The sequence below is a fragment of the Lichenostomus cassidix genome, chromosome 12, assembly GCF_008360975.1.
Source record: "Lichenostomus cassidix isolate B80296 chromosome 12, HeHo_3.0, whole genome shotgun sequence".
In the NCBI taxonomy this organism is placed as follows: domain Eukaryota; kingdom Metazoa; phylum Chordata; class Aves; order Passeriformes; family Meliphagidae; genus Lichenostomus; species Lichenostomus cassidix.
Window position 1 is genome coordinate 4,489,843 of NC_139493.1, and position 25,123 is coordinate 4,514,965.

General features: G+C 46.3%; 1 protein-coding gene across 2 annotated transcripts in view; it reads left to right on the top strand.

The window, feature by feature from the left end:
- Positions 1 to 868: 868 nt before the first annotated feature.
- Positions 869 to 25,123, top strand: part of FRMD4B (FERM domain containing 4B) — a 120,215-nt gene continuing 95,960 nt past the window's right edge. Inside the window, exon 1 of one of the 2 annotated variants that reach the window (XM_085072321.1) lies at positions 869 to 965. The gene's annotated coding sequence lies outside the window, so the exon portion shown is untranslated. Of the gene's footprint in view, positions 966 to 11,606; positions 11,629 to 25,123 lie in introns of those variants that run through there. The other variant, XM_085072319.1, reaches the window with a different exon arrangement.

The window sequence follows — 25,123 nt, forward strand, 5'->3', positions numbered from 1 at the left end:
CTTAATTTTGGTCAAATGAATGAACAAGGATTTGTGTGATTTCTGCAAGAATAGCAGCATACTCATTCCTTGCAAAATGTTAGGGTGAATTTCTTCAATACCCAAGTGCTGTTTTAGCTGCAGTGATTTGTTTTGTGGAATATACAGAACTCGCTATGCTGCTGTTCATTGCAAACAGCCAGCCTGGTTTATAGCACCGCTTGCCAGCACCTCCAGTTGATCTGACACCCCCCAAACAATAGCCAGGCTGCGATTCATTACTTTAGGCAGCTCATTTGCATATGGTAATTAGGAGCCTGCTCGTAACATACCAGCATGGGTACTGCTGAACTCATTGTTCTGCTTCACACGGCGGGGATGACAAAGGCTCCTTGCGAGCAGAGGTAGCTGGGCTCAGGCAAACCCATCCCTTGGCAGTGCCCTGGAGCGAGCAGCATCCATCACCTCGGAGGACATGACACACGGCTGGTGTCGGCATTGTGGGCTGCGCTCGGGAGCAAAACAAAGGCGGGGGAGGACCCGCGGCGGCTCGGGAGAAGCTTTCCCCGGGAATTGCCGCCGCTGACCACCCGTGTCCGTGGGGAGCAGGGCTGCTCCGGCCGCTCCCCGCTCCGGCTCATTGCTGCCCGAGTTGAGGACCAGGATGCTCTAAGTTGCCGCGTCCCCCGTGAGCGAGGGGTGAGAGCGGGGATACCCACGGACACGGGGCTGTGAAAGCCACCGGGCTCGCTGCAGGGAGAGGCTGCCGAGCCCCGTGTTCCCCCAGGCGGGGCGGAGCTGCCCCTCGCCCTGCCCCTGCTCGGGGGGCAGCGGGCTGAGCTAAGCCCTGCCCCGCCGGGCGCTGAGAGCGGGTTGGGGCCGCCGGGGTGGATGCGCGGGGAGAGGCGGCGGCGGGGCCGGGGGCGGGCTGGGCTCGGCCGGCAGCCCCCCTCCCGGGCTGCCAGCACCGCGGAGCCCCCGCCAAGGTAAGGCCGGGGCGGCGGGAGGGGTATTGTTCTCGGGGCGGGATGCGGGGCACGGCCGCGGGTCCGGCGGGTGATGGGCAGCGCTGCTCGGGCTCCCCTGGCTGTGACAGTGCGAGGGGAACCCCGTGGGGACAGCCTGGGTCGAGTTCGGGGTCTGGAGAAGCACGGGACCGCCGGGAAAAGCCAGCCCGGAGTCGCTCGGGAGGGTGAAATTCCCAGCGGGATGCAGCGATGGGCTGAGGATAGCCGATGGGATCTGCACTCCCTGGGGCGATGACCAGCGCCTGGCTGTGGGGCTCAGAGCATCCCCAGTCTCGTTCCGGGGGACATCCCCAGCCTCGTTCACTCTGCCGAGCATGTCCCCGCCGGTGTGGACATCTGTCCCTTCGCTCCTCTGCAGAGAGGAGCCGAGCAGCGCTGGGCTCAGCCCCGCACAGGGTCCGTCAGGGCTGTGGGCAGGCAATCGGACAGAAATCTATCCCTGCCGAGCGAGGAAGCCCTTCCTCTGCCTTTGTTACACTTGTTTCCCTGCCCGGCGCTCTCCCACTGGCCCAGAATAGCCTCTTTCCCAGTATTGTTCTCCGTGTGTTTCCTCTCGCCTCCTTCTTCCTCTCCCCGTCCTTAGCACAGATTCTCTGCGGACCTGATACCCTGACAAGCATCCTCCCTCTTCCCTGTGGCATTTTTAAGTCCAGACATACCTTTTTTGAGAAAATTCCACTTTTTCCTGAGCGTTTAAATTTTACTTAATCTGCCGTTCCATGGGTTTAAAGTAAATTGAAATAAACTTCTCTTAGGACCTGCTGCATAACAGGGTTGAGATTTCTGCCTGCCTGTGCACTCGATATCAGTTTCAATTACACTGAGCACTGTGTGCTTTTAGACCAGGCTTTCTAACCTATCACTGATATGATGTAGAATAAGGTAATGCTTTACCTTTGACCTCACTACTGCTTTGGTTTTGGGGTTTTTTTTTATACATGGGAATAGGTGGGTCCTTGGCTAAATTAGTGTAGCCTTGCTGAATGCAGCTGAAAACTGCTAATGGTGAACATGTCACTCCTGGAAACAAGTTTGAGAGTGCCTGTCATGGCCAGAGGGTGAGATCCAGGGAGAGACCAGCTTGTTAGAACAATGTCTCCAAAAGGGTCCAGTCCTCACCTCCTGTCCTGTGTTGGTTTTCAGGCACAGATCCATTAGAAAGTGTTTGTGTCTCTGCTGGAACAGGGCAGTGCGCAGCTGCTGCCAGGGGGGCTGTTGATTTTTCCTGTAGGGGATTGTGTTCTTTAAGCACTGCCTTTATTTAGAGTTTTGCCTAATGGGAAGCAAAGAGCAGCTGAGCTCATTCTCGTAACTTTTGCCGGATTCCCAATAGCCGCAGTGAGATAGTCAAGGCTTTAATCAATTTTTACTTGGCTATAACTTGGGAAATCTTTGAGCAGCCGCAGGGGCACTGGCTGGAGAGCTGTGTCTGCAGGCTGGGGAAGACTGCAGTGCTGTAGTGCTCTGGCTCATACAGAGGCAGGAAGACAGGTTTAGAAAAATGAACCTATTTTCACCCATGTTCTCTGCTTTTTAAAAATCACTTTCTTGAAGTTGACCCTTTTCCTCCTTTTGAAGAGCTTATTCTGCAGAAGTTACCAGTGCTTGCCTTGGAAAGATTTATATTCCCTGCAACAGCATGGATTTCAAGGATTGGTCTGTTTTATAGGAAGATCCATCTTGCTGATTCCCTAGGACTTGCATGGGTGCAGCCACATCAGCCTTGATCCTTTTAATTTGATTCTGATGTATTGAACATGTAAAAGCTCTTTCTAAGAACTTGCTCCTCAGGCCATTTGAAATATGCATGTCATCCTAGTCAAAAGAGATTGTACAGAAACCTTTCAGTGCATTAGCAAGCCCTGGAATTCCACAATTTTGAAAACATGACAGGAGTGAACGAAGTCCTGAGGTCTAAGATGCAGGTGACCGTTTTTCTGTGGTTTCTCCTGAGAATGCTGGGGTTGTGCTCTCTGAAGCTGGATATTTTCTGGGCAGTGAGATGAAATTGCCATAGAGTTCCCCAGAGTAAAGGCTGTGAACGCATCTCAGCTACAGAAATCAGGGCTCTTTCCTAGATTTTGCACCATAACATAAAAACCAAAACTCCACGCACCACCTATGACTGATTTTCAATGTGTGTTGTCTGGCTGAGTCTTGTGAGAGTGTGGGACTGAAGTGTGGCATGAGAAGTCTCCTGTGAATGTGGCTTTACCACCACTGCTGATGTGGCCATGGATGGGCATTCTTGGTTTAGGCAATTCTGCTTGTAGCTTCTGGTAATTAAAGCAACAGAAGGTAAAAAGGAGGCCCACCGCAGGGCTTGCATGATTTTGAAAGAGCTCTTGCATATTTTCTGTATCCTATTTTTCTTCCTCCAATGCTTCTTAGCATGAAGTGAATGGCAGGGAGGAGGGAGGGAAGGACCTGGATAAATGGAGTGTTCTGGGATCCAAGGACTCTGTTCGTGCCTGTTGCACCTTCCCAGGCAAGTCGTGGGCCAATGTGTCAAATCCATTTGCAGGCAGTAGTGTAAATTAAAGCTGGGGGATAAGGAGGTTACAAGGTTAATGAGATGTCTGAACTTAATTGATTTTCCATACAAATTGGCTCTAATGTCTTTTGTTTGCTTTTTTTCTCCTCCCAGGATGCTGTGTTACAGCAGTTACATGAATATGAAGAGTAGCAAAAGGGGTAGGGGGAGTCGTGGCTGTTTTGAAACCAAGGAAACCTTGGTTGTGCTCCCTAGGGTGGGCTGATGTGTGATTTTGGGCAAAGCAAGGTGGCTCTGAATTGCATCCCTGTGTCTTCTGGGGCCATGGGCTTGGTGATCACTGAGCCTTAGACAGCAGAGCTGTACAATCCCAGGGCTCACAGAAACCTTTTATTTAGATGTGGTGTCTGGGAAAGCCAGAAGAGGAGCTATAATTTGTGTTAAATGATTCCTGAGGGTGGCACTACTTTCTCCAAGCCTGGCCTAGCTTTAATGAGTGAATGAAGCTGGAGGGGGAGGAGGGCTTATTAAGGATGTTGACTTTATTCATCTGACTGGAAGTGCCTGACTTAACAATGAGATCATGCACAGGACACCAATTTTTGGTCTTTCCTGTGTAGATTTCCATTCCTGTTGGGAGTACATCTGAGTTAGTGGTTGGAGCCAATCCAATTCCATGGGTGAGAGGAGCTGAGATGCTTCCAGCATCTTTCATCACCTGGTTCCTCAACAGAGCTGGTGTTGCCCAGTTCCCTTCCCAGGCTGTGCTGGTTTCAGCTGACAGGTCCAGCTCAGGAGAGCTCTGCCTATCTGTGGTCTGAGCTGGGTGGCACAGCCAGCCCAGAAAAATGGCACACCAGGGCAGGAGCCAACTTTAGGGCTGCTCTTGGTCACCCCTTCTAAGGGTGTCATGGGGAAGGAAAGACATTGAATGTTTTGGTTAGGTGACAAAAAAAGTTACAGCTCTTCCTGAGCTCATTTGCTATGAGACCCATGTGGTTAAATCACATTTCAGACTTTTCCTCTTGGATTACATACCAAAACATAAATAATAAAATAGCAAATTCTCTAAGGGGCTAATACTATGTTTTAACTCGTGTTCTGTTTATTCCTAACTGGACTACCACAGTGAAACAGCTTTTGTGCTTAACATGGAAATTGATTGCAGAGTGACTGTGAAGAGTTGCCTGCAGACAAGAGTTTTCATAAAGCAGCTGTATTTTGATTTAAGGGTTTCTGAGCAGCCGAGGACAGCTGCAGAGCACACACCACTGCAAGGGAGATAAGGAAAGATCAAGGTTTTTAGAGCACCTTATCATCTCAAGAAGACCGATGGGAGGCTTGGGCTTGGCACCTCCACGTTTGCAATCAGGCTGCAGATAAACCAGCACACGCCATATGCTGCAAGATTGGTCAATACTTAAAACTGTTTGCTGAGAATGACTCAGTCAAGAGTCGAGGGCAGGAAATAGGTCATCGCTGGACATCGTTTACATCCTTGGCTTGTGTATGTTGCCAGTAGTGCTGTGTGGCAATGCTGAGTTGTAGGAACAATTCCTTGGCCAGTTTGGAGCATGCTTATCTTATTTTTCGAACGGGCTGAGCAATTTGCCTCCAATGTAACGTTGAAAACCCACAGGCAAAGCTGCTATTGTTTGGTTGCAGCCATCTCAAAGCATTAAGCCTTCCTCTTGCCCCAAGCCATAATGCATCAGTGCTTTCAGCAATGGTTAACAGTTCTGTGCTTAAATGATAGAGGTTAGGGAAAGGAGGGATTTCTGTTTGCTTTTGCTATTTAAAGCAACACAACAAACCATTAAACCATAATTCCTTCAGAATTCTAGTAATTTTTGAAAACCATAGAGTGCACATGGAACACATGCAAACTGTAATTTCGGTCCTTTGTTTTCTGGGCAGTCTGTTTACAGGGCAGTGTCAGGAAAGGATATACTTTTGTGTGATGGCCTCTTTGTTTAGGGACTAAACTCTCAGTAGGTCAGCTGTACACAGAGCTGACAAGAGCTTCAGAATTTCTGCAGCTGTCAAAACTTCAAGTGCAGAAGAAGGGGGATGCTGAAGGGGTAGAAGAAATGCAGTTCTACTGGGGTTATCTGTCAGTTTAACAAACTACTATAAAAACTGTTGTCCGAGAGTGTTTGCCAAGATGCTCCAGAACTCAAATGTAAGAAGGCCCAAACCACCTGAATCCTTCATTCCTCTGCCAGGACAGCACTGATCACTGCTACACTCCTCAAGTTCAAAGCTGAACTTTTTCAGACCCTTTAGGTATGTGTTGAGATTTTATGGTCGAGCTATTGAGCCAAAAGACTCGTTTCAGCCACTGCTTGTTAGCCTTGGAGAATGCAGGTGATCAATTATTGCAGTTATTGATCAGCAGTGATCAGTTCCAGTGGTTGGCTCTGCTGTGTGGCCGTGCCCTGGCTGTGGGAGATGGGCATCTAAAACCCTTTAATATATGTAAGAAATGTAGCCCTACAGTTTTTCTCATGCTAATGTCTGAGCTATCTTTAGTTCCTTTGAAAGAGAGTTCCATAGGCTGGTTAATCTCCCCATACATAAATCTCCTTCATACAATTAATCCTTTATTTTTTTTTCAGATCCCAGTGTAGGGGAGAGGTGGTTTAGAAACAAATCCATTTACTTCGTGTTGCATTGAAAACAAACCCCCTGTACTTGAAAGCAGAAACAAAGCACATACAGAGACACGTTTTTCTGCATGGTCTTGGTTATTATTGCTGTGTGGTGTCAAAATAAAAGGTTTCAGAGAATGTTTCTCTCTGCTAAGAACTTCCCAGGAAAGAGATTTCTTTCAAGGCTTTCAATCCTGAAAATTCTTATGGAAAATCAAGCAACAAAAGATCCAAAATTGATGACAAAATCTTGAGCTTCCTGAATGAATGGGAATCTCAAGACCAGAATTTTGCCTGGTGTTTTAAATAAGTATCTCATTGGAATACTATATTTGTGTGCTTTTAGAGTCATGAAATTGCAGTTTCACTGAAATGCCAGTTCCCAGGTGTTCCAGCTTTATGAATAAATGATCTGGCTGATTTCTCCCCTCTTTGAAGTGAAGTATAAGATTAGGAAAGAGACGCCTGGAATACTTCAATTATTTTTAAATAGTCGGTTAAACAGATCAGCAGAATTTGTACATCCCTTCCCTTCTTTCCCAACAAGTCCTAGAAGCACTTGTAGAGGCATTTGAAGTATCTGGGGACAGAGACCACTTTGTCTCGTTTAGAGAAGTCTGAAAGGAATAAAAATAATCAGTGAATATTTTTGGGGAGTGTTCACACTGCAGTCAGCCTGCCCTGGCCCTGAGAACACAGCAGAGGCTGTTGCTTTGTAGTCAGACCTTGTGGAGTAATTTTGCATGGCAATGCTTGATGCTCTCAGATTGGGGTAAATGTGAGGAAGAGGTGGAGGATGAGAGATGTAGTAGGAAAATGCTTTAGGACAGGAAAAAAATTCAGGTTGGAGAGGAGAGGAGAGGAGCCAGGCAGAGTCATTGTTATGGACTGGGCATGGCACAGAAGGTGGCTGCCATCTGAAATCCAGCCTTGGGCTGAGATCACAGCATGCTGATGGATTTTATGTGACAGAATTCCTCTAGAGGCATTGCAGTGCTAAATGTACAGGTTATGGGAACACAGGTCCTGCATCTGTCTTAACAGTCCTGCTTGGATGTTATGGAAAGCAGATGTACACATCTGGTAGAGGTTGTGCAAGGGGCTGAGTCCAACCAGGAAAGAAAGCAGTTCTTATAAAGGCAAAATATCTTAAATCTCAAAAGAAAAAAAAAAAAAAAAGGTAGGGGTGTGCATGTTTAAGATTAAACCTTGACATGCTCTATCGTGGTGTTTGTTTCTGAAGGTGATAATGATGGAAAAATGTGTGTCTGGAGTTTAGGAAGATCTCCAGGCTGTCTCTAGAGCATGGAGAGTCCCTCTTACTTTCTTCCCACACTTTATCCCTATTCCGTCTTAGTTTAGACTTCTGTTCCTCGTTTAGAAAACAAACTAGAAACCCCTCTGGATTGCAGATCCAGCAATTTAAACGTATTTAACTCTGAGTTCCCTCTTGTGCATAATACCAAGGAAATGTCTTTGTTTGCAGGAATGCTGCCTGACAGCAGGACCTGGCTGAAAGCAAATTTTAAGTGACCAAAATCTTAATAAAACTCAGTAACATGACTGCACCCCATAGGATAGCTGCACATGGAGCAGAAATGAGAAGCGTGGGAACTGTGCAGGGATGTGCTGCAGTAGGAGTCTTTCTAATCAGTACCATATTACTCAATTTTATGGTGAAACAGGCTAACTGTTTCAAATCACTTGTTTCTCCTCCACTGTCAAAAAAGCTTAGCAGAGAGCTCATAGAATCTAACGTTTTAGCAGCTAAAATACAACTGGCATTTATTGTAAACATCCTTGTTAGTGGGTTGGAGAGATGTGTATGTATTGTGTAGCTAATGTAGTAGATTCTGAATGCCTGGACTTGGTTCATCCTTCTCCCTTCCAAAATTTTAAATTTTCTTTTCAAATTGAGGTAACAGATTTTTTCCCAACTTTGCTGTTGTCTCAAACACTTTGAAAATCAGTTGCATCTTTTTCTGATTTAATGGTTTGTACTGCTGTTCAGAAGAGAAAGTTTGGAGAAACAACCTTTCCTAATCCCTTCTCCAGCCCCACCTGATTTTGCTTACATGGGAGGCAGAAATGGGAAGCTCCAGGAGGTGTCTGCTTGGCAGCCTTGAGGCTGATGAATTACCTGGCACAGAGTTATGTGCTTATCTGTCAGTATTTCCTAATGCTGACCGTGTGAGTCTCCTCTCTTGGCAACAGCAGAACTCCTTTTCCATGGTTTTGCCTTGGTTGCACTTACTAGAAAATCACAGCGAGGGCTGGCTGTGAGTATCTGCTGGAAACGAGAGAGGAGTCATCTAATGATGGGTTTCCATGAAACAGGGGGTGAAATGGAGTTGAAGTGTAATTGTGTTGTGTTAGTTTGGGGCATTCAGGAGACACCAGGAAACTTGGCCAGCTGTTCCTGTAGGCAATGGCATGAAGCTGATAAACACAGCAGCATCAAGGCTTCTTCAGTTTATCCCTTGATTATCCCTGGGGGAAGGAGAGGAAAACCATGGGCTTCTTCCAGTCAGCCTGACAGTGGGTGCAGGGAGGGAAGAAGGTGAGTTTGTGTGCATACTGGGGTTTACTGGTGTGATTCAAGATCTTCTCCCTTGCATTACTTGTTCAGCTTTAACAGTTTTAGTGACCACTGCCTCAGCACTGCACACCTGCAGGAATATCAGCCAGGGATGCACCACACCATTTGAGGGATCTTTAGGGATGGGGATTTCTTGATTATCCACCCCTAGACAAGGGAGGATGTGGGTAAAAGCCATGTGGGTACATGGTGGGTTTGGAAGGGAGGAGAAGGGTCTTTGGTGTGTGTGTATAAATCTATCTTTAACCCTGTCTCGGAGAACTTTGAAGGTATCTTGCTGCCTGGAGTCAACTTGGCTGCTAACTTGGCTCTTCCCACTTAAAACACAGGAGAATTGGTGTTTAGACTAATTTTAACCTCCTCATTCTCAGCCTGAACCTCTTTTTTTAACCCAGCGTGAGTAGCTTTGATGCTTAATGACAGAAAATTTTGTTAGCAGCGCATTAACATCTTGTCTGTCAGTAGTTACACCCTGTCAGAGCATCACACGCTTGTTGGGACAAGCTGCACCTCTTCTCCCTGTCTGAGAAATCCTTTTTGCTGCTCCAGACTCCTCCATAAGACGTGAATGGAGCCTGGGCTGTGCAGCAGCTGAGACACAATGTTTATTCAGATATATTTGAGTGTGTCATCTTTGCTCTCATCTCCAACATATCTGCGTGGGATTTCAGTGGCACCAGGAGTCAGACTCCCAGTTTGCTTTAACAGTTGTTGTCTCCAGCTCTGCTGTTTGAGTACAGAGTGGTGGGGTGTGCTGTGTGCCAGACTGTGTGTCTGGCACTTCCTCTGCACAGTTGTACTTGTTTGGTTTTGGTTTTGCGTGCTAGGGGTGCTCTGTAGTCCTGTCCTAAAATAAAACGTGGTGAAAAAAAAAGGAAACAAACCAACAACCAACCCAAGCGAGTAAGAAGAGCCATGGGTGGGACTGAGCTGGGGAGAGCAGCCAGAGAAGGGACGAAGGCAAGCTGCGTTCAGTGAGCAGTGAGGGTGGAAATGCTGCAGGGAATGAACTACCTGGCTCTGCATCCTTAGAAACTCTCAGCCAGTGAGCCCAGGTGAGTGGAAAGGTGACCTGAGATTGTAGCCTGGCCGTTTTTACAGAGTGCCTGCAGTCCTGCTGCAGGCTTGGGGAGGAATGTTTGCTTTTATGGCTCTTTGTATCAGTCAAGAAAGATGTTGTGTGATTCCCTTGCCTTGCTTGTGCAAAAACATGAGGATAAGCCTGGGAGATGAGTTCTGTTCTCTGAGCTGAGAGCTGAGCTGGGGAAGCTGCAGGGAGAGGAGAGGCTCAGCCTGGGACTTGTCTTCTCAGAATTTAACTTCATAACTCCTACATGATGGGTCTTTTAGAGATGTGCCTTATGAAGGAATAGTGATTGCAGGCTCAAACCCCTACTATGAGGTGCCAGAAGTTGCATTTAATTTTTTCTTTTTTTTTTTTTAATTTTTCATGTGTAAGTAATTTCTACAGTTACAGTCCAGTCTTTTAAATCTTTGAGTCCCTGGCTAACATTTAGGTGTGCTGGCCTGTAACAGCTGATCTTTAACAACAGTGGGCATACTTTACTCAGTGGTGGAGCAGGTAAGCATCTTCAGTGCACAGCAGGGAGGTAGGAGGAAGCAAAGAGAGGAGGAAGGTCAGAGACTACAGCCTGACCTAGCTGTGTTGTCCTCCACACCTATCCAGCTGCAGGGCAGTGGGGTCTGTCCCTCACACCCTCGGATTTTGGGTATGAGCTTCCCTTACCCAGGTAGTTTTGTATCCTCAGGCTGCAAAGTAGGGCTGTGCAGAGCTGCCAGCTAAGAGGAAATGGCATATGAAGCTATTTGCAGCAATGTAGATCCTGGTTCCTTTCTCACAGGACTAGTCTTGAAATCAGGAGGAGATGGAGGCAAAGGTATGAACTCGAGTCATTCCCATTTGGAAGAACATATTGATGGATCTAACACAGGATCTGCTGGTGGTACCACTGGCTGTGCTGCTGAGATGTTCCTGCAGCAGGCTGTTCACCCTGCTGGAAGAAGTGGTCAGGGAGATTGTTTTACACAATGAACTGGAGAGAATAAGGGGAAAATGGGATATTTGTTTCCTCTGAGCATCCTAGGGGCCAGCAGGGCACAGGGTGTATTTTATAACCACATGTGCTTGTGCTGTATTTGGTACTAAAGGGCTGTCAGTGCTGCTTCAGGAGGATGCCAAGATCATGCTGTGGTTGAAGTGGATTTCCCTGGCAATTCATCACTTGTGCCTGTCACCTTCCTCTGCAAAACTCGTGTGAGAAGAAGCACCACTGTGGGTGCTGTGTGACAGTGGTGCTGAGCCTCGGGGGTGTCAGGGATGTGCTGCAGGAGGGAGTGTGTGAGCACTGCATGGAGAGCAGGGGGATCTCTGCCTGACACCACCTCCAGCTGTTCCACCAGCCCTTCCCAATCCTGTACCCTGGAGCCATCAAACACAGTGCCTCTCCCAGGGGGGGTTCAGGGCTGCTGCACCTCCCTGGAGCAGGCAGGAGTGGAAATTCCTGCTGTAGAGAAAAAGATGAATGATAACACTCTGCCCAAAGCAGCTGATAGGCTTTTGGAAGAGAATAAAAGGTTTGGGAGGAGGAGGAGGTGGTGTCTGATGAGGAAGTTTGCAGCAGATGAATGATAACACCTGTGTGTAGTCTGCTTTCTTCCTCTGAGGCTAAAACAGGTGGAAGATTTGCTTTCAGCAGCAATGCTCATCACCTCAGGCTGGGGAGACTTTTAATGTCCCATTCAGTCCCTGGTAGCACTGACTCTTCACAGGTTTTGTTTGGTTCTGGATGTCTCAGGATCAGTCCTGATGCTGGTTATCGTGGTGCTTTAGCATCATTTATTCCCCAGAAAAAGAAGGTAAGGCTTTTTGGAATAAGCTCATCCTAAATGGTTTCTTTATCCTGAGAAATTCTGCAAGTTTGCAACCCTTACCTTCATTTGTGGAATGTGAGAGGTGATCCCCAAGGCTTGTGACTTTGAATTCAGAGCTTAATTCTGTGTGGATGTGAAATATATTTGTGCACAGGGAGAAAAAGTAATGGACAGTTAAAAACAAAGCAAAATCTGCTTTCCTGTGTTTTTGAGGAGTTGGAAAGATCTGCTTGAAATACTTCCTTGGTTGAGTGGTCTCTTATGTGAGCTGGTTCTTGTAACTGGTGCAGTAACTCAGAGAGTAAATGAGTTTAAGGGCTGTAATTCCGAGTCGAGGGGCTCTTTACAGCCCAAGCCAGGGCTGCAATGAACATCAAAGCAAGGGGGGTTTGCACAGGGCAGTGTAAAAAAACCCATGACAAATGCTGGATGGGGCAAACCTGCAGGCAGGAGAACCCCTTGGTATGGTGTGAGGAGGAGTGACAGCTCAGAGAGCTGAGGAAACAGGTACAAGCCTGCTTTGGGGATCCTGTGTTAGGGAATTCTGCAGCTAAAAATCCCTGCCAGGCCCCAGGATGTTGGCTTGAAAAACGAGCAGAGGGTTCAAGGCAGAGCAGAGGCTTTGAAGCAGATTAATCTTGGAGCAGGCACACTGATGGGATCCAAGGGGGTGGACTTTTTGTGGCTTTAATGCAGTTTTCCCAATATTAGCATCTCCTAGTGACTGTCCTGGGCTGTGAGAGATATATTTGTATTTCTAACAGTGTTCATGTCTAACTGTGTCAGTTATCTTCTGGGTTACCCTGACCTTCTTTTGCTTGGAACTGGGATTTTTTTGTGCCTGAGTAAGGTGTTCGGTAAGGTATGGCAGTTTACCGTGGTGGGAGGAAGGATTCCCAGGGATTTACTGATGGTGCTTTGTGCCTTTCTCAAGGACAAAAGGTTTTGAAAGTTTTGCCTTTTCACTGCGCAATTATTTCAAGCCAGCAATTTTCTCTGCAGCTGTGACACCCATGTCCAAAGGGAGGATGGGGCAAGACAGGAAGAAAAAATTAATTAAATTGAAATTTACCACTGTCCAGTAAATTCTCAGTACTAATATGACACCAATATAACATTAGCAATGGCTTCAGTGCCACAAATTATAGCCCGTTTCATGCAGGATGCTTTTTTTTTTACCTGCAAGAACATGGTTACAGCTCCCCTTTTGTCTGAATAAAACCGTTTAAAGCAACCATTTGCTGGGATAAATGTGTCCACTTGGGGAGTTTAATTATATTGATTAGCAGGGCACAAAATCAGTTGTGCCCTTGGTCTTGGTTAAAACCAGCAGCAAAGCAATAGCTGTCCTTGCAGACTCTGCTCTGCCTTTAGAATCCAAACTGTTTGTGTGAGCTGGGCAGGAATGCTCTGGTATTTACCCGAATTTTGGAGGAGACACTTAGCAGAGGAATGTGCTCAGCATGCTCGCCATTCCACTAGGAAACTCTGCATATAAAGGAAACCTCAAACAAATATTTGGAAGGCCAGGGGGGCTTCAGAAGAACAGCATGTCCTCCAGATTTTAGGGAGAGCAACTCGTCCCCACACACTCAGCTGTGTCTTGTCCTCTGTGCAAGCTCTGTCCCAACTAATGCTGCTACCTGGGTGGTTACAATAATCCTCTTTATTTCATTTTAATGTCTGTGTGAGTGCCTGATATTCAGAATGGGATTAGGAGAGGTGAATTGCTGCTGAAATTGGTAATAACAGAAAGCAAACCTGTCTGACAGCATCTGCCCTGTGATCTTCAGAGAGCAGGTAAAAGGATTCTTAATTAACTTTTTGCCAGGGTGGGGTAGTGTTTTTGAGAAGAATTCATTTGAGAAAGTTACAGCATGAATTGTTGCTGCCTGAGTTAAAACAGTCTAATGAATTGCCATAAATTAACTCCTAGCCTATAGGGAATAATGTGTTTAAGGGAAAAAAAGCTGTAAGGATTGCTCTAGGCTGAAGGGAGGGAGCTGACTCAGAGAAACTTGTTAAAGGTAAAACCAGAGCGTGGTGGTTCCCAACTGTTGTTGTCAAAACATTTCCAGAAGCTCTTTGCCCTGGTCCTGTTTGGCTTTTCTGCCTCCTGTCTCCATGAGTCTCCTCCAAGCTGGTCAGAGGCTCTGGTGCAGCCAAGATGTGCCTCTCATGGTTGTACAGCTCCTAGGACAGTTACTACATGAATATTTTATCCAGCTTGTGTCCTGGAGTGCTGCACATCCCTTATTAATGACTGGCTGTGTGATAGGAAATAATAGGGCAAGTTTGGAAGAGCAAAAGTCCTTTATGTTGCCAAATTGAGAATGGATCTGGGTGGCTTTACCGGTGGGACAGAAGCAGTCAGAGACACTCCTTCCCAAGAAATTGCTGTCCCAAAGCAAGGTACTCCTCTTCCCAGACAATAAAACCCCAGGGATTATTTGAATGAGAGGCAATAAGTACCTTTAACTTGGTACAATTGCCTGGGAGGGTTAACAAGTTTGTGATGTTTGTGATTTAGCGCCTCTGTGCTGCTGTCGTGGTGTACCATGAAATTCTTGTGTTAAACACTCTTTCAGCTTTGCTACTGTGAAGGTGATGAAAACTTCATGCAAAATTTAAAGTCTGAAGCGAAGCCTGTAGAAATCATCTGAAAGCCTGTAGAAATCATCTGAAAGAATCGGGCAGTTTAATACTCATCTCCTGGCAGCACCTTCATGAGCTGATTTTCAAAAGTTCTGCGTGTGCTGGGTTGGTTTTCTCCCAAGAAGTTTTTTCTCATCTTGGTTAGAAACTGGCTTGTGTCCAGAAGTGTCCAAGTGGCTTTGAGTCCTGGTAAAACTCCAATTTACTCAAACTTTGCTCTGAAAAAGGCCAAATATTGTCATGCCTTTGTGCTTTGGAGGTGCAAGAATTTAATCATCTATGTGTTTGGCTTGCTGGAGGAACAATATGAATTGCTGAATTCAGGGAGGGAAAAAAAATAGCTGTAACATAAACTAAACAGTATTTCTAAAGGCATGATGTCTTGACTGAATGGTTTTAATCAACATAATTTGAATACTCTGTCATTGCTTAGCAAACAAAGCCCTAGTTGGCTCACGGAGATATTGAATAACTAAAGCAGGCAACATCCCTGCCAGGGTATTCTTATCTTCCCAGTTTGGTTCCTGTCTGTGCACACAAGTGGGATGAGATTGGTGCATGCAGGGGAGGTAAGGGGAGCTCTTCTGCATCAGTGGGGAGGTGCTTGTTTGAGATATCTGCCCAGAAAACACCTGCCTGTCTGCAAAAGGGTTTGAGGCTCCTCTTCTGCAAAATAGCCTTGGCTACCTCCTCATTTTTTGCTGTGCAAATGATTTGGGTTCAAGCATGTTGTGAGCTGGGAGGGTCTGGTTTACAACAACAGCTGAGAAGAAAGGTGGAACCCCCTCAGGTGTATCTTAAAGATTCATTTAAAGAAGAAAAATTGCTAAGATAAAGCTGGCTGTGTGTTCTCTCATGCATGCACAGCTCTGCAGTGGAAACTACTTCTCCTGCCCCTTGTTGTGACAGTCTCTGCCTGAAAACCTGGACTCCTCACATTGTTAGGCAGTGCTGTACTTGAGCTTGCTCTTTCTGCCCCTCTCCTGCTGCTTAGAGTGAGATGGAAGGTGGCAAATCCTGGAGGAGAGATGTTTTGGTACAGGACCTCCTCCAGGTGCTGTCTCACCTGGCAGGCATGCCTTGGCTTGCTTTTCCTTGGGGATCCCAGCACTCCTGAGGTGCTGGCAGCTGTTCCTGGCCCTGGGATGGGTGCAGCTCCTGGAGCAGACTGTGGTAGAGCAGGAGGTTTGAACGAATTGGTGAAATGAATGCAAATAGCAGAGGAGATGGAGGAGGAGGAATCCCCATCTCTGTGTGGAGCTACAGGAGGGAGCTTGTCCAGTGCTGCTCTGTAGCTGCAGACCTGACCTAGGTCCTCCCCTTCCTAAAGGGGCTGTAAATGTAGGCCCTTAGCCAGGATAAAGCCTTGAACTTTCTAACAACAGCTTTCACTGCCTCATTTTAAAAGCAATTTTCTCTTAATAGGAAAGAGCTGCTGCTGGTGTGTCCAGGGTTGAGGTGCACAGCACACATGGGTGTGCAGGAGCATGTCAGTGAGCAGGATAACTGCACAGCTGCTCCCCAGGAATGCCCATAAATCTAGCTACTTTTGCAGGTGGTTGTGTTGGTGGCACAGCCTGGTGTGTGTGGGGAGACTGCTGTCTTCTGATGTCCCTGTATTTCTGAACACTGATCACTCAATTCCTGGTAGTGTTAAATGGAGTTCTAGTTCTCAAGGCTTTCCAGGCACATCGATGCTGTTGTGCAGGGATGTGTGCCAAGGTGTTCCCATTCAAGCTGTTACTGAAACCTGACACTGTTTGGAGCTATCTGGCTTCCAGGATTGCTCTGAACCAATGAACCTGGGCTGCTATTTAAATAAAAAGGTTGCTTAATCCAGAGCTCTCTGTCAAAGAAAATCTAAACCAGCATCAAAATAACCTTAGAAAAAGTGATGCTGCTGCTTTGAGGGAGGAGAAATATGACAGAGCAGTGTCTGTGCCTTTGCTAAATTATACAGGGAGCAGGAAAACTGCTGTTTGCTGATGCTTGTCTGAGTTACAACCACATTATCCTGATGTGTGTGCTGCCGGGCATGGCGAGTGCAGCTGTGGGGATACAGCTTCCTTAATGGCTCTGCTGCTCTGCTCTCAGCCACTCACTGGAATTCTGCCCGTTTATTTCACTTGCTCTCTGCATTCAATCTTTGCTCTCAAGTCGTCTTTGCCCTCCTAGTTTTAGCCTCTCTGTTTTGGAAAACTGTCACAAGGTATTTCCACATTAATCTTTCTCTTTTCTCCCCTCTGCAACCTCCTCATCCTCATCACAATGTGGTCTCTGGCTCTTTTTGTAGCTGTTTTGCTTCCTGCATTGCTGAGACAAAGGAAAACCCACCTTCTGTAGGCTGGTGTCAGGCCAAGCCTGCCTTATTTAAAATTAGTGTGGGCACTTGCCAGAAAGGAATCCCAAGTCACAATGTTTGAATTACCATCGTGCTGGCACTGGCTGTAAAGGGAAGAGTGAAAATATACACAAAATGAGTTGATATTTTCTTGTCTGGCTGTGTATTTACAGGATGGGAAAGTTTATAGCCATGCAATGGGAACCAACATGGATAGATAAAATATTCCCATAGAGATCCCTGCCAGGAAGGGAAAAAAGACAATATCCTGCCTGCATTTCTTGGGCAGCAAGATCACTGATTTTCCCAAAAGGGTTTTGTTTTATGAGGATGTTTGTGGCACATGTTGTGCCCGTGTCAGTGGATATTCAGAGCAGCTCAGCCCTCTGCTGACATCTCCTTGGCCCAGGAAGTGTCAGTGCACACTACAGGGCATGGCCAAAAAAGCATTTCATAGCCCTTTGCCTTCATTTAGGATAGGGTAAGGAATATAAGCAGCAGCCAAATCTTGCAGCTGGGTGTTTTGTTGATGGCTAGGTGTGTTTGTTGGGGCAGAAGGCTCATTGCTGCTCTGATTTGTTGGCAATGGAGGTCCTTTGCCTGCACAGGTAGGTCACTGTGGCAGGAAATGAGGAATGTGATGATGCTGTAGAAAATATACTTGTTTTTACAGTGTCTTCTGGATGTCTATGGCTGTCTGCCCTGGGGATTTAACACTTCAGGACAGGCCCTTTTCCCTGGTTTGGGGAGTTCTGGCCCAGATGGATGAGCAGCTTGCCAGGCATCAGGTGTTGGCCATTCCTGCTCCCACACAAGCTCCTGGGGACAATGGGGATCCCCCTGCTTTGGGCAGTTTTTGACATTCACTTGCTGCTGCACCTCATCTCCAGCTCATTGTGGCAGTTGTGCTTTCCTCCTCCTGGTTTGCAAAGGGGCAGGCTTTTGTTTTCCCCTGTGGAGAGCAGCCTTGTATCCCCAGGAGTCCTTTGGAGGATTGGTTTGCCTGGGCTGTCCCTTCAATATCCCTTTTTTAAAACACACTGCCGCAGATTTTTGCACCTCCAGCCACAACCACAGCTCCACACTTCTCACCTGTATTGAAAACAGTGGGGAGCAAGTGCCACTGATGTGACAGCGTGCCACCAAGGTGAGCAAGTGCCATTTCCTCCAGGGTCCTTGCTCCTTGCAGGGCTCAGCAGGAGCGTGGTGAGCGTGCACTCTCTCTTTGTTCCTGGCTTATTGGACCTGTCTGACAGCAGGGCTGGGATTTGCCCTGCCAAGGTTTCTTCTGTCTATTTAATAGGTGCTTGTGGGCATCTAATAATCAACCCCCAAATGAAATGCATGAGAAGGTGAGGCTGTGAGCAGGAGATAGATGAGCTTTCAGCTGTGTCTGCGAGGGATTCGCATCCCTGGGGATGTGTGTTCATAAATGCTGGGCTTGTTGATGGCACAACAGAGACATAATTACAGGTCTGTTCTCTGTCACAGCTGTGTTGTCCTCTGGTACAGACCAGGCATAAATGTGGGGTTCCCAGGGGAAAATCTGTGTAATTATGTGTGTGTGTATTTTAATGTTACCCACGTAAGGTAAAAGGAAGAATTTCCCATTTTTTGTTACCGCATGTCAAGCCTGTCTTTTCCCCCTGCTCCTTTGCCTGTAGGTGTGGATTTTTAATATTTTAAACTATTCTTTCCCCTCTCCAATTTGATGTTCTGTATTTCTAAACTTTAGAGGGTGCCTTTTTCTAGGTCAAACCAGCAGGATTTGTACTTTTCCCTCATTGCATCTGCATGTCTCAGAAGTCAGCAAGTCATCTGATACTTTTTTTCCCCAAAAAAAGTATTTTTCAAAAAAGGTAACGTAACAAAACATCCTGCAGTAAAGATGGTTTTAAATAGAAGCCTCACTTGGAGCTACTGAACCTCAAAGCATAATGCCACCAAAGACTAAAATAAGGAGGTGGGGTGTAAATCTCCATGTTAAATCACATAAAGCCAGAGTCCCTGTAGTGTCTCTAATGCTATGTGATGGACAAGAATTTCCCAAAATAGACATTTGGATTTTTTCTTTTTTGAAAGGACTTTGTCTCACCAAGCCATTGCTGACAGTGATGCGTAAAAGCAATACAGGGAGAGAACTCTTCTCTTGGTTCTCTTGCTCTGGTAGAATAATAGAATAAACACTATTTTGGATTCATATGCCATATTTCTTATTGGAGCAAACATTCAAAACATTTGGCAGGAAGTCTTGAGCCTGGCTGCAGTTATCTCACTGTGGGCTGTGCAGAGTACCTGGTCTGATTTCTGTGAAGCCACTCAGGACAGAGAAATTCTTTTTGTGTTACCCTAATTGTGGCATGCAGTCAAAACCAAGAAATTCAAGCTACATTTGAATTTCTGCTTTCATGTTGTCTCTTTTTTCCTGTGCCTTTACTTCACAGCCTTTGCAAAGACTTTGAGCTGTGTTGTTGAAGTGTAGCCACATCACATCAGTCCTCCCTGGGGAACAGGGAGTTGCTCTTGGTCACCCAGCAAAGAATGTGTTAAAAATATCATGGTAGACAATACAGCAGCCTAGGTAAAGTACCATGGCTTGGTGCTGCTTAATGGAAAATAAACAGCTTGAACTTTCGTGTCAAGTCCTAGAGAGGCTGAGGTGCCCAGTTTCCTAAACTATTCAACAAAGCACTGCATCAGTGTCACAGTGTGTGCCCTGAATTTGTGTCCCTTGACTGTAGATGGTGTGGGGGAGCAAATCTGAGGACTTTGGCCATCCAGTGGGAAGAATTAATGGTTGAAAATCAAGTCATGTTCACCGACTGGAAAGTGGCCAGAGAGGGGAGTGGAGAGAGCTTGGAGAGCTTCAGATGGAGAGAACCAAACTTAGCTGTCATCCATCAAACTTATAGACATTTTAGAATCCAGACTCTGATTCCATTGAAATTAAAAGGGAGAAGCTTTTGTTCCTTACAAAAAACAGGGAAAACTTCTTACTGTGGTGACAGGAGCCTCGTGTGTGTAGGTGTTATTTACATAATGCACCATATCAGGACATCTACTCAATCCAAAGTGGCATCCTCAGCTGCAGCCAGCCACCTCCTTTTCTGCTATAAATAATGAATCCATTTTTTGCTGCAAAAGTAGTCCCATTGGGGAAAACTGATCAAGGCCATTTTCGGGGTCTTGGAGCTTTTAATGTGTTGTCCAGCTGTGATGCTTTGTCTGCTCTGCTGGTCCTCAAGCCAAGCTGCTCTTCAGTTGGTGTCACACAGCTCCAGTGCAGGGTGGTCACCCTGTAAAGCTTGTGGGGGACTTGGTTTGTGTCACATCTCTGGCTAAGGACTGGAGAAATCTGTGAGCAACTTCCCGTCCATTGCTTCCCGTGGGACATCAGTAACCTGAAACCCCCTCACTTTGCCTGTGTTTTACCCTTTTAGACTCTCGAATGGATCATTATCAGGTACGTTTTACCCTCTTAGACTCTTGAGTGGATCATTATTCGGTTGTAGTTTGGTCTGTGAGGATTCACTGATTGTTTGCAAAGCAATCTGTGATCTGTTATTATTAAGATGAAATCACGCTTTCTTGTAGCTGTGAAAATGTAACTGGTATTGAGTTTGAAAGCAATAAGGCTTCTGTTTTCCTGACTGGTCTGAGGATAAATTACTTTTTAGGAGCACTCCATTACTCAGGGTCATGTGGGTGGGAAGACTCACAACTCTGGTGCTGCATCAGTCTGAGAAATTAGAGGTGCTTGAAGGTGCAGCAATTTTATACAGTTCTTGCAGGGAAGGTGTGGTGGTAGCTGGTGGCTCTCGCTGAAAGGCAGTTTGAGACCCTTTAGATGTTATTTAAATGTCACATTTCATGTGAAAGGATAGCAGGGGAGCAGTGAAGGCTTGGGCTGCCCTGATAGGGGTTTTAACCTGGCAGCAGCTAAAGACTGCTTTCAAACTTGGAGCACTTTTACTGATGCTGCTGGAGAGGGCAAAGCATGGCTTGAGTGAATAGAAGCTCAATTAGCAAAATTCAAATGAGGGGGAGCTGTTTCTGTTGTGTGTTGTGAGCAGCCTCAGCCAATAAACAGTGTGATTGTGATTATAGAATGGTTTGGGTTGGAAGGGACATTAAAGATAATTGGATTCCAATGGGCAGGGACATCTTCCACTATCCCAGGTTGCTCCAAGCCCTGTCCAACCTGGCCTGGGACAATTTCAGGGATTCAGGAGCAGCCACAGCTTCTCTGGGCACCCTATGCCAGGGCCTCATCACCCTCACAATAAACATTTCTTCCCAATATCCCATCTAACCCTGCCCTCTGTCAGGCTGAAGCCATTCCCCTTATCCCCTGCCTGCCCCTGCCCTGGGCAGGCTGCAGAGCAGTGACAGTGCTGTGCTTGCTCATGTTGGTGGCTGCCATCACTTTCACTGCTTTTCTCATTTTAATTTGCTCTCCCACTCCAGCTCTGGGCTTTAAATACTTGCAACTGGAATGGGATGGATTCTGATTAGAATAAACATGATACAGCAGTTAAGCGTGTGATTATAGAATTTGTACTCCCACCATCGGTAGGTGGGTTTAAATAAAAATGGGAGAGGGTAAAAGTAGAACCAGTTTGTATTTTAAAAATAATTTGAGTCCTCTTCAGAACTGTAGATCAGTTTGTCAGATTTCTAAGTGCTTTGATTCAAGCAAAGGTTTCCTTTTGCTGCCCTAAAATCAAAATGAAGCCAAAAATCACAGCACTGAATTAATTATCTTTGAGTTAAATCTTGCAAGTAATACTGTATAAACACTTCAGATCCAAGGGGGATTACAGGCAAATACTGAGCTGATGGAAGAGTTTAGGGATGTCCTGAATTGCAAAACAGCCATTTAGAAAGCATTTGTGGAGCTGCACCCCTGGGCTGGGAGCCTGTGGAGGGAAGGAGGAGATAGCTTAGGGCAAACAGCTGGGAAGAAATTGGACTTGGCTGAGCCTGGAGAGAGTGAATGAGAGCAGAGGACAGAGAGAAGAAAGAGAAGGGCTGAATGTCTGTGTCAGACTCGAATCAACTGATCATTGGATCACTCTTGAAACAGAGTGGGGTGTGAAATTCAGTGTTATCGTGATGTGGCACAGATCACCTCACTGTGATAGCAGAGGAGGGGAAGAGGCAACTTAGGTATTATTTGTGATGAAGGAGAATTAGTGTATTGCATTATTTTTAATGCTGTATCAGGACAGGTTCAAGTGCCAGATTCTTTCTTGTACAAGACAAATTGACTTCTTTATTCTCTCTGTCTGCAATAAGACTACACATGATTAAATAATGGCTTCATTTCCCAACGAAAAGTAGAATCTAAAGTCTCTCTCTTCCCTGTACAGGCACCGACACAAATTTTATATTTGTTATAGAAATAATTGGAAATAAGTTACTTTGTTTTCCTAGCATTTTGGAGTTTTTCCTCTGCTTGAAGTGCTTTGACTTCTCTGCTCTCATTTTTACCTGCTGTGACTTGTGGTGCAAGCTCCCTGCACAGTTAATTTCCTTGGATGATTTATTTACCAGCGACACTGCAGAGCCCTTGACATAGTAATTGCAATGATGTGATCATCCAAACATCAAAGGCAGGAGCCCCTGGTTTCTCATCTCCCTCATGCTGCTGCAGTCCTCCCACCTCTCCCTTTGTGCTCCCTCTTTGTTGCTTTAATCCTTTAGGGGAAGGAAAAAGTTATGTCATAATTGGATAAGAACAGGGTGAGTGCTGGAGTAGGTTTCTGTGTCTAACTGCTTCCCTGGCTGCTTTGGTCAGAGGTGCCAAACTGCTCCATCACTTGGGCTTTGCTGTCCCCATGTCCCCTCCTGAACCCAGTGCTTTAACTGGTGTGTCCCAGCAAGGAAGGGCTGTGCTGGAGCTGGGCAGGGAACAGGGCTGGTGCCTCTGCTCTTCCTGCAGATTAAGTGAGGGTGGGTGAGTAGGAAGAGCCCTGATTTGCTTCTTCCCCATCTGTGTTTGCATTTTGAGGGCTCAGACAGGTCCTGTGGAAGAGGGGAAGGAGCTCACCCCTTAATGGGCTGAGCAGGACCCAGCTGTGCTCCAGCTCTCCCTCTGCTCCCTGAGTCTGATCTCAGAATCACAGGGATTGGAAAAGCCCTCTGGGCTTCAGCAGGAAGGATTTCAGTTGTAAACCTGCTTCTGCAGAAACTTTGGTACCTCAAAAATGAGGCTCTTTGCTGGTCTGATTGAAGAGCTCATCTCTTGCAGGCTCTCCTGTCCATCCCTGTAGGGCTGGGCAGATGTGGCAGATGTTGCAGATGTTCATCCCTTTGCTGTCACGGTGTGGTGCTCAGTCCCTCTCAGCTCTGCAGGGGAATCTGGGATGCTTCTGTCTTGAGAAGAAGTTCCCAAAGAGATGAGTTTTGGAAGAAGCCCCTCAGCAGGGAGCTAAATGTTAATTCAGGGGATTAAAGACCTCTTGGAGGGTGAAAGTCTGGCAGGCAGTGTTGAAGTGCTAAATCATTGCTCAGGGCATGCTGGTTTCACCAATTTAGGCTGAGACCATTAATTAACTTGTTCTGTGAGTGTGCACATCTCATCTAAGCAGCTCTCTGTTATTTGGAGAAGTATAGAAAGGGAGAAAGTGCTAGGAAACCTACTGATATTTCTTTATCTTTTGAAAAGCAGATGGAAGCTCCAGTTCCTGCTGAGAGCAAAGTGGGGTGAATTCCCACTGCCAAGATAATGTACTCTGGGGTTTGGAGGGACCAGCTGACCCAAGGCAATGCACTTAGCCCTTGGCACAAACTCTCTCTCTTCCCAGACAGCAGGAGCCAAGGCTGCTGCTGCTCCATTACATGCTAATAGTCTGAGAAATAAAATACAATTATTAGTTGAATTGTTAAATGGACCTAGAGCCTGATTCAGAAATTGCTTTGCAACAGCAGTTGGAGCATACAGTAGTAACAAAACAAAAAAAAGGGGGAAAAAAAGAAAGAGGCAAAAGGATTACTACAGGGTTTATTTTTTATGTGCTGAAGTACAGTGCAGTGGACTGTTTGGTGGAGGGAATGCAGCTCTGGCTGAGGCTGGGATGTAGCTGTGCTCCAAGCTCTGAAAGTGGCTTTTTGTGTGCAGTCAGGTCTGTGCTTCAGTTCCTTTGTGATGAAGGAGTGGGGTCCATGAGAATATTGCAAAATATATCAACTTTAATGTGGTCTTTTGCATTGCAGCTGAATACATGACAAGCCCAGCATTCCAGAACTGCCATCCTGGAGCAAAATGGGTCTGTTTTTCTAAGTCTGACTGCTGAGTGCTTCAAAACACACAGCAAGTCCTGAGGGTGCATTGGGAGGTCTTGTGGGCAAAGCTCTCCTCTCCCCAGGGATTGACAAAAAGATGGGATGGGATGGAAGAAGACCCAACATGGAAAAATCCTGGGATTTTGCCAGGTGCTGGGTAGCTGCAGATTTTGCTGTGGGTTATGTCCTTTTGTCTCTTAGTGAAGGTGGCAGGACACAGGGACCAGCCAGCGTGTACCTCTTCCCCTGCAAGAGGAGGAAAGATCCTGCTGGAAGACAACTGCCCCCACTTTCTTCTACACTGCAAAAGAAATGAGGCCAGGGGTGTTGAAGCTTGTTTTACAGAGCTGTAGGTCAGCATGGAATCTGCTCTTCCCAGAATGGAATGCACGGTGGGGTGTGGAGGGAGAGGATGTTTGGTTGTAAGGGTTTTGTTTATGCCAGAAGCTTGGCTGGGTGAAGGCAGATGGAAGTAATTTTAAGGGACAGGAGCCAGCTGAGAGTTGCATCTTGATTCAGAGCAACTTTGGGCGAGCCAGTCCTTGGAGGAAGCTTTTAGCCTAACCCCTGTCATTTAGTGGTTGTTCTGTGCCCTAAGAATGGGGTTTTATTTTCCCTTGCTGCCTGCCCATGGTGTTTTTAGGTGCTGCTGCAACTCCAACCCTTCTGGTAATCACAGAGTGACAGATCACAGATGATGGGGAATGATTTCTTTTCTTGCATCTTAAATTCCAGACTCTTGGAGTGTTGATACTGCAGTAGCTGCTCTGCCTTTGGTCGGTTTGTGTATCTCAGGGCAGCTGAGGAGATCCTGGAGATAGAAACCTCAGAAGGCAAATGGAAAGAAGCCCAAATGATGATAACTGTATAATGCATTTCTCACTGCTTTATGCTGTCTTATCCCAGACAAAGCTTTATCTTTCATCCCATAATTATGTGATTCCCTGTAGGCAGCTTAAAGTGAGCTTTCGAAAGGTCGATAATTTTATCTATTAGATGCCTCCTATGATCTCTAAGTGTAGACATGGGTACTTGAAGGAAGGTTTCGAGGGCAAATTCCTGTAGTTTCAGTGAACTGCACCGTAAGACTCAATTGCTTCGAGCCTGTTTAACTGGATTGTCCACATTTGCATTTGTGATATGGTTGGGTAATGTGCTGCTGGAGGGGGCTGCTTCCTCTCCCACCTTCCCTTTCAG